We start from the raw sequence: 9,884 nt of genomic DNA on the forward strand, positions 1-9,884 counted from the left end.
TTATGTAAGATAACTTACAACCGTATTTCTAAGAATTGTAAATGCTGAAAAACCAGTAGAAGGCCCTGGGGTGAAATGACTGGTTTTCAAGTGTATTTAGAACAACAGTCTCCAAAACAACAAACTTGAGTTCCCTGCTTCTGTTTATTATGCATAGTGCCACAGATCAACAAAAATTATCTTTTCTGTGTTATCTTTTTACCTGTGGGTATTTCTGAGGAAAATAATTACGTGAGAGCAAAACACAGTGTTCTGCTGAGCTTACGAAGCGAGCTACATTACTGAATTCCAGTTGCTGTCACTGATAATTAGCTTTCTCTGACTCTATAAAGTGCCATGAACAAAACCAACCAACAAAGTGCCATTGCAATTTACAGCAGCAAATCAGGATTTTTGTACAAATCTGGTTTCAAGGCTAGAAAGAAGATTAAGAGGGACTGTATTGTCTCATGTAGCACTAAAATATGTTTAAATGTGCGTCTGTGTTTTGCTGGGCTGAGTTCGAGACGTGGGGCCCAGCAGCCTTTTAGCACTCTGTCTTGCTTTTAGCAAAGCACATAAACTCTGCGAAACCTTTTCAGCCTGGTTCATACTAATTTTTGGCTTTGTCCTCCACAGATCTGGGTTGTGAGCGGCACTTACCGCACTGTGTGAGCAGGAGGGTTCCGTTTTGTACTTGGTACCAAAGCAGCGTTTTGGCCCAGGCAAAGCAGTTGTTGAATTAAAGTTTCGGTGTAGGTAAGCTGAGTATCTGAGTATAAATCACGGCACCGATGTTGGCATACACCTGCCGAGTGCCCTTCTGAACCTGCTCTCAGACATCCCGTTCGCTTGGCAAGTAGGAAAGCATTTATCAAAAAAGGTACGTTAGCAAGTGTGCCAGAAACTTCTTTGTGGGAAAGAAGGGAGTTCTTTCCTTCTCCCTCTCTCCGTTGTTAGTGATAATGACTCGTGTGTCGCTTGCAGCCTCAAAACCACAACAGCAGCAGTTCAGAAAGCAAAAGGGAGCTCTGCTTGCCTTTATGAACAAGTGATGAAAGATTTTAAGCGAGGAAAGGAGGCAGCCCATCTTGGAAGGATTTGAATCAGCTGCAGCAGCAAGCTCAACTAAAGGTGAGTGAAGAAACAGATTTAAAGGGAATGATCACAACGTTCAGTTGGCTCTGGTGTTGTCTGCTTCTGATACCAAAGGAGACCCTGTGGAACTATGGAAAAGGAACATGACTCGGATTTATGCCTGGTTTTATATTTACATGTCCACTTCGAGCTGTACCATGCCTGTGTCCTTTGTGGTTTCCTTCAGAGAGAGCGTTTTGTGAGCTCGTCTTTGCCGGAGTCCCTGTTGATGAGGTGCCTTTGTTCCTTGGCTGCTTCTGACGCCATGAGGCTGAAGCAATGGAGAACTTCAGCGTTGGGCAGGAAGATCAATTCGAGTGAGTGGCTCCCTGTGGCAGAAGTTTATGTCAGTGATGTTGTTGCTTCTAGCGCTAGGAGACATCTCGTGCCTGTTCATCGTTGCATCCACGTAATTGCTTTGAAGGCTTCATAAGATTAAAGCTTGATTAACACAACTATGTTTCTCTCATTTCACTCAGGCAGATGTGGTACCTTTTCTGTGACAGATTGCCACCTCTTTTTGTTTGCTTAGATTTTATACTTCAGTGCACATTTTTTTCCAGTGTAGGAAGAGGTGTTGAGTGGGCTACTCCTATATAGCAGTCATCATTCAGTTGTGAGAGATAAGGTAATCTGGTAGCAAAGCACTGGTATGTTAGTCAAGAGAGGTGCAATCTAATCCTTTTTGCATAATTACCTGTCTTGTAGTCTTAATTTGATTCCTGTTCTGCTTGTCTGTGTCCTTCTCCTTGTCAATTTACAGTGTAAACACTTGGGTGCATGGATCATCACTGCAGTGTGGCATGCAATCAGATCTCAGATGGGACCTCTAACCCTGATGTAACACAAAGAATTAGTAATAACAGTAATCTTGGAATATTATATGAACATTAAAAGTACGTTTCACAGCACTGTTACAAGATACAGTAGAAAATTACTCACTTTGCTGTGTAGTAAATCAAGGGACAGTTAAATGACAGGAAGGCTGTGGATTATTTGGAGGAACTAAGCAGCATCGAGGCCTCTTGGCTCCCAAGTTTTCACCATGATCACAAGATCAAAGTAAGGTATGGACCCCCCACGCAGATGCTCCCTCCAGTCACTTCAGGTTATTGGGAAACCTGAGAACTGTGATATCACAAACATGTATGGACAGCACGGTCTGTGCTCAGGTGGCTGGATATGAGTTTGTTGGTCGTTTTTTTACCTTCAGCTGCTGCTTCTTGGGGATGCCTTAAAAGTGAGCAACAGGTTTTCTGTTTGCTGTGAGCATTCTGCACCCAAGTTGAATCAACTGAAGCTTTGGAAGTTTTCATGAGGGTGAGATGAGAGCACTGAGTATCAAGAGACTCTCTTTCCTCAGTAAGGTGTTGGGCATCACCCTTCGAGACAGACAATAAGAGGTAACTTGAAGGACAACATCGAGATACCAGATCTTTGAAACAACTTCTGTGTCAAGCCTGCTACTTCCCAATTTTTCTATTTCTACCTTTGTATGAGTTTTAGCCTATTGAGAGGTGCCATGTTAAAGTCTCTGAAGCCTGAACTTCCATGTCACCTTTAAACAACAATCAATTTGGGGTCAGATTCAGCTAGCGTGTAACTACAGACAATTGCTAATTTTCTGTGATGCCACTAGTTTCCCAGAATTGAAACTTTTGCTATAAACACTCATTTGCTCCCCCCTTCTCTGATTTCGAGCCCTCAGGATTTCAGAAAACAATTCAGTATGTGATGGAAATGAGTTTTCAGAAATCTTGGGAAAAATAGTTCTGAGAAACATGAACTGATGCCTTTCTTCTCAGCAAGTAATATATCTGAACTTAACAAATGAGACCATTTCCTTTCAGTTGTGAGACCATTGAAGAACTGGACTGAAGTGCCATCACATCACTAAAGTCTGCCTAGTGGCCAAGTAACTGAACAATGACAATTTTAAAGCTAATTGATAGAAAATCTTTGATGGAAAAAAGTGACAGGAGCAATAACAACTGTGCTGCTTAGATAAACACATTTTTTTGCTTAGTTCTAGGTGGTTATAGGCTTGTCAAGTGTTTATAATGAAGCCAAAGAGCAGTAATACAATACAAACAAAACATATGAAACAATAATTGAACAATATTTTCAGGGCTAATTTTCAAGCAAGACAGAATCTGCTAATTAAATTTACTGATGACAAAAAATTGGAAAGAAATATCAAAACAAAGGAGGGCTGGAACATTGTACAGGAAGCACTGCATAACCTTCAGGATTTGAGTAATGGATATCAAGTGAAGTTTGATAGGATGAATCACAAAGACATGTACTGGCAACTAAGGAAAAAAATTTTGATAGAAGAGAGGAAATTTGCAGAAAGAGTAGAGGCAAAACATCTGGATGCAGTGGCCCACTGCTGGTGTACTGTGGACCAGCACTAAGGTGTGCCCAGGTGAAGGAAAATGAAATCTTAAAATATCTCTGGCTGCTGACTCAGAACACGTGAAGCAAGCTGATGCACTGCAGAAAGATGACTTGTTTAGTGCAACAGACAATGTTGACACAAGAACAAATGGGAAGATGTAAGCGTAAAATGCAAAACAAAAGCAAAAAACCAAACATATTTATTTTAAGCTTTGATTCTCATGCTTTTAGTAGCAGAGAACATGAATTCATGGTTCAAGGCTTCCATCCCAGTCATGTTACCAGTTCTGTTCCTAGAACCACAGCTAAAACGTGCAGGCTCATTTACTGTCAGTGATACTTTTCCCTACTAAAATGTAACAACCTCCAAGAAGCCTGGGAAGTAATCTTAAGGAAAAGCCAAAGGCAAGTTACCACTTGTGCCAGGGTTCACTAGGCTGTGCCAGAGCAAAACTGACCCTGCAGAGTTTGTCTAAACGATAAATACAAATGGGAAGAGGGGATCTGAATTAAGCTGAGGATCAAACAGAGGATCTCAGAAATGCAATGTCTCTCTCAGTCTGTTCTCAGCAGAATCTTCAGCCCAACCTGCCAGGAGTAAAATGAGACCCAGCTAGGATTCCGGAAAAGTGACTTACATGTTGGAGCAAAACTGCAACTGAAGGTCAGCAAAGGGAGACAGATGTATGTTTTCTTTTGTAAGTAAATATACCTTAAAGAGACAGAGCCTGAGCTTTTTTTTATGAGCTAGGACTTAAAAAGAAATATTGGTTGTGTAGGATTCTGCATCAGAGTTTGCAAAAGTGCTCGCTCCAGTCTAATTCCACAATCTCAAACTGGTAAACCATGAATAAGGAGGATAATAAATACTTAAGATTCCACAGCACAGATTTATAATAAACCAAGGAACTGAACTTGGTAATACTGCGTGGAAAATGAATCCTGCTGGTTCTGATGAAAAGAGAGTGTGGAGAGAAAAAAATATAAAAGGTAGCCTTTGTATGCTAAAGGATGTAATGCATTCAAAGCATATTTAAAATGTATTCAAAACATAATAATTAGCTGCACGGATCCCCTGGGGTGAGGTATTCAGCAAGTGCATGTGAAAACCTAATTCCCTCTCCTGGTGTTTACAATCTGAGATGAATCTAATGAATTGATGTCAAGAGTTAGTAGACCATAACTTTGCAAATTTCTTCAGAAATGGGACTGATATCTTACCAGGGTAATCACGGCTCATACGGAGACCATGAAAAAACATAATTTGCGATAAAAATTAGTATTTTCCTTTAACCAGTTGTAACAGGGCCTCTGTTTGAGGCTACCTATTTAGTTTGTATTAACCTTTATGTTTTTCATCCAAGGGGCTGTCTTAGGAGGATTTCTCTGCCCATGGCAGGGGGTTGGAACTAGATGATCTTTAAGGTCCCTTCCAACCCAAACCATTGTATGATTCTATGATTCTATCCCTACTTCCCCTGAAATTTCAGCCAGAGCTGTTCAGTTATTTTCCAGTGTGAAAAGAGAAATTTTTCAGTTTTAGAACATCTTAGAAGGTTGGATGCTTTTGTGTTTTTTCAGTTTGGAAAGAGGATGGACTATGTGTCAAGTCTGTACCTCTTGTGCCTGTGAAAATCGACCTAAATTTGTCCCAAGTCAGAAGCTTTTGAAAAAGAATATCACTTCTGATGTTCTAAGGCGATGTGCTGAACTTCCACAGTAAAACAAAACAGTGTGTGGGAGAATGTCAGAGAGTGGATGAGAAGATGGTGGGACATGGGGGACATGAACAGCAAACTAGGACTGGCCTTATGAAGGTGTCGTATTGGCTGTGGGGGAGTAGAGACAGATTTACCTAAACAGTCTGGTGTGTGTGGGGACAAATATATCGGACAAACAAAACAGAAATGACAGGATGTATGGGAAGTGAGAAACTGAGACTGAGAAAGAGCTGTTCCCTATAGGACTGGAGAGAAGATTTCTCCCCCCTTCTAGAGTATTAAAAAAAAAAAAAAAGAAAGAAAAAAGAAAGAACATCTGAGGTTCTATTATGATGAAAATTATAGAAAAATATAGAATAAATCTATATTTTCTGTCTTCAGGTTTGGCCAACTTATGGTGAACAAGGTATTGGAACGTGTGTGAAATAAAGAGGGAAAAAGGAATTGAGCTGCTCTTGCTTTAAACGGTGGATTGCTGCCACATCCCTGAGATATGGCAGGGGGTTGGAACTAGATGGTCTTTGAGGCCCCTTCCAACCCAAACCATTCTGTGATTGTATGATTCTATATCTAAATTATGGTTTTGTACGTTCACCACGGTAAGATCTGTATTTCAAAAGGGGATTCAGTTTACTCAATAACTCAGACTACTTCAATTTGGTGCATAAAGACTAATGACACCCATCACCCCTGGAGTGAGCGCAGTTCTTTCCGTGAACCAAATGGAGAAGCAGGGATCTGTGGCAAACCAGCACCAACTCGGATAATTAAAATCCCGTTATAAGGTGTATATGCAAAGGGCGTTAATTAAGGTGGTGCAGCTGACATTCGCTTTGGCATTTCGCGGCCTTCAAATGCTTAGATTTGCAAATTTCATTAGTGTTCTTTTAGCATCCTTTCTGTGGGTTTAATTAACGTTGTGTATTGTTGTTCGTGTCGAGGTAGAACCTAAACCCTCGTCGAGTGTTATAAGGCTTTGCAGCCACAAAACATCAGAAGCCCAGATTTTTCAGTTATTACTGACTTGGACTGAGTTTGAAAAAAGCTGAGCTGTATGAACTTTGTTTTGGGAACAGGAATAGCAGTGCAGAGCCCCTGACTTGTCTATTTAGACCGTGTCCTTTTCAGAACAGGAGACGCATTATCTTTGTACAGTTTGTACTATCCTGTTACCACCTTAGGACTCAAGTCTGTGGTGATAAAGACAGTAATAATTTGTAATACAAAACCTTTTAAAATCCTTGAGCCTCACTGGTGTGCGTCAGAACTCCCCAGCTGGATGTTGCAGGCTGAGTGCTGTCAACAGACAACAGAGATGGTCGTTTGGTTTCATTGTGAATGCTTGTGCTTTTGAGGACATCCATTTTTCTCCTTCCCGCCGAGCTCAGGGTGACTCGGGCATGCAGTAGTGACCATGAAGGTTCCTGGCTTCTATGCATTTCTTACAGCATTAGATAAGCTGCTTGTTTGTAACGCATGAAACCGCTCAAATCATCTTCCCTGTACACGCCTGAGTGGCCATCACTCATCTCCTCAGGCAGGCAGGCGGTCAAGGACAGCCTGGCTGTCTTGTTCTTCTCCTGCAGTCCCCTCTGACTGAGCTGGGAGAGCAGGACTTTCTCAGGTCAGGAAGCTTGTCTGAAGAGCTCGCTCCCTGTGGATGCCAGCCATTGTTCTGCTCCAGCTGTCTTCAAGTCTCTGGGTGCAGCTCTTCAGAGTCAGTACATTTTTTGGCAGCTCTGTCTTCGCCATCTTCTTTAAACTTGCTTGGTATGTTTAATACAGGGAGGTGGTGATGTCCACTTAAGTGTCTGCCGTATCCTAGAAGCCTGGATAAAAGATTTAGTTGAAAGTTAAAAAAGCTAACAGTAGGCTAAATTTATCATGGTATGATTGCGTGGAAGTCTGTAGAGTTACACCTAGAAGGACTCTGGTGGAATGCGTGTGGCAAACTTGTGACTGACAGGAGAAATGTAGTGATAGGACAAGGGGAAACGGCTTTAAACTGAAAGAGGGGAGATTTAGATTGGATATAAGGAAGAAATTTTTCACTCTGAGGGTGGTGAGGCACTGGAACAGGCTGCCCAGAGAAGCTGTGGCTGCCCCATCCCTGGAAGTGTTCAAGGCCAGGTTGGATGAGGCTTTGGGCAAGCTGGTGTAGTGGAGGGTGTCCCTGCCCATGGCAGGGGGGTTGGAACTAGATGATCTTTGAGGTCCCTTCCAACCCCAACCATTCTGTGATTCTATGAAATCGGCTCAGTTTGCAGGCATGTGGATGAACTGCAGGATCGAAACTTTCCATTCCAACTGAAATAACAAGAAAAGTCATCTGACACGCTCAGACAGACTTTGGTTTCATCAGCTGCCTTCTTTTGATTTGCAGTAGGAACCAGTGAGCACACTTTAAATTATTAGTTATGTAAGGGAGAAGTGCTAGTGTAGATGTTCCTCATGGTGTCCCACCACCACCACAGAAGGTGACACCACAGCAAACAAGAATAGTGGGCATAGCTAGTGAAACTGTTCTCTTGCAATCCAAGTGTGAAGAATGCTTTGGCGTTGAGACTTCACTGCTGTATAATGCTTTCTTTGGGATTGCTTTGCAAGCAAAAAGGCAAATTACTTTAAAGATAACCCAAATCTCTGCGGAGTAGAGGTCTCAAGTGTGCTAGTTCTTCGTTGGCCGTCCTGCGGAGCAACCAGCAAACAGCAGCTTAGCCATTAAGCTCCTCAGACCTACTAATCTGGCCTTGAAGGAAGCAGAAGCTTTACAGCAAAGCTGGAGAATTTAGAGGCAAGTGGAGATCACGTAAAAAGTAGGAGTTAACCAAACCAGACCGTATCAGAACAAGGGTATATGTTTATTTTGTAAAATAATTGATTTTTGACAAGAAAAATATAATCTCTCAGGACTTCAGTGAAGTAGTTGGTGTGTTGCCATAAAGAAAACTGAGTCAAATAGGCAAAAGTGAGGATTATGGCAAGAACAGTGACATAAAATTCAAAGTTCAAAGTTCCCTGCTTATTTGGAATTTTTCATGGTTGTGTCCTGTGAGCCCATTAAACTGGTTGTTTTGTGTTACGTTATCTGCATCAAACTAACAGGTTATGAAGGAAAGACTCATGGAAAACATGCAGGTAAACAGCAAGGGGGGCAGACCATGCCCTGGGTTTGCCAAACTCCTCTGGGTTGCTGGCCAGCGGATGTCAGGACGTCATCACTGTGTGCGTGTAAGTTGTGCACGTTTTTTGAGCCCTGTGCCATTTGGATGTGCGAAATTGTCCATGATTGGGTGACGCAACTGAGTGTTTGACATGGTTTGCTGGTAAGTCCTGGGCAAGTGCAAATTCCACTCTCTGTACAGTATCTGTAACTCTATCAAAGGTCAATTTTCTAGTATTATATGAGGTAGACCAAGACTTAATTAGCTGGTTTGGGAGGTGGTTTGCAGAGTGGACCTAAAAGTGAAATCTCTCTGTCAGTCTTGGTTTTATCTGTCTCATTTGTATGCCAATATCTAGATGTGCTTGAAAAAAATGCTCTGGCAAGTAGGCAGAAAGTCTGAGTTCCATGTTTGGCCTGTGTGGGCTCTCTCCCAACCTTTGGAGTGGGTGAAGAATTAGGACAGGTAGGCTGGGACAGTCAGAAGGAGAAGAGTCAGTCTGGAAAAAGAAAAGCTTTGGCAGCAGTCCCACATAGTTTGTCAGACAAAACAGCAGAGTCTTTCCTTTGGCAGTGACTGGCCAGACAGGAGACTTGTTCTGTAGCTGGAACCTGCTAGAAGCATTCCTCACACCACGCAAAGCAGTCGTTTCTACTGCTGCTGCTAATAGCCATGCTGTTAAAAAAAACAACCAACCTGGAAGGCTAAAGAGGAGGGAACACTTTGGAAATGGAGAACTTCCTAAACAGTTCCGAGGATTGAGGTTTCTTGCTGAGCTGATTTCTTTTTTTTAAGTAACTTAAGTTTATAAGTTTAAATTTACTTTCCCTTACTAAGTGGGCCTTATAACCTGCTGCTGTTTCGTGATCTTCTTAGTCATTGCGTTATCTTACAGAGCATGGGGAAGAAAACAAGGAAAAGATATAGCCACTGGCAATCTCTGATCTGAAATTGTTTAATAATAGCATCCTGTTTACTTCTTTTTCATGTTTCCCTATAAATATTCTGCATTTACTCATGCATGAGGACTGTCTGCTGAACGAAACTTAGCTGCTGTCATAGGAAGGAACCACATGCAGTTCCTACACAGGCTCACGAAACTTAAGTGGACTTACTAGTGGTGTGAATGTAGTAGAATATACTCTGAAGGTGATTTTTTTAATACCTCTAAATTATGTATGTACATATGGTGCAGAACAAAAGAGAGGTTAAGAAAAGAGGTGATGAACCCTTGGTATCCTACAGAGTCATAGCGTAGATGACTATGGAGGATACTGAGCAGAGGAGAATCAGGCCCGTTTAGATTATTAGGTTTGTTACAGAGATTAGTCATACATTTGCAATGTTGGACGGGTTTTTCTCCATTTGTACACAAGGATGTGCGGCTCCCAGTAGAAATAAAATAATTCCTGCTCTCTTCAGTACCAGTGAGCAGTTGGGAAGCGTGTGCGTGTCACGCCGGAGCCGTGAGCTCGGGCTTAAC

This window comes from Tauraco erythrolophus, chromosome 1 (assembly GCF_009769465.1).
Source record: "Tauraco erythrolophus isolate bTauEry1 chromosome 1, bTauEry1.pri, whole genome shotgun sequence".
Lineage (NCBI taxonomy): Eukaryota > Metazoa > Chordata > Aves > Musophagiformes > Musophagidae > Tauraco > Tauraco erythrolophus.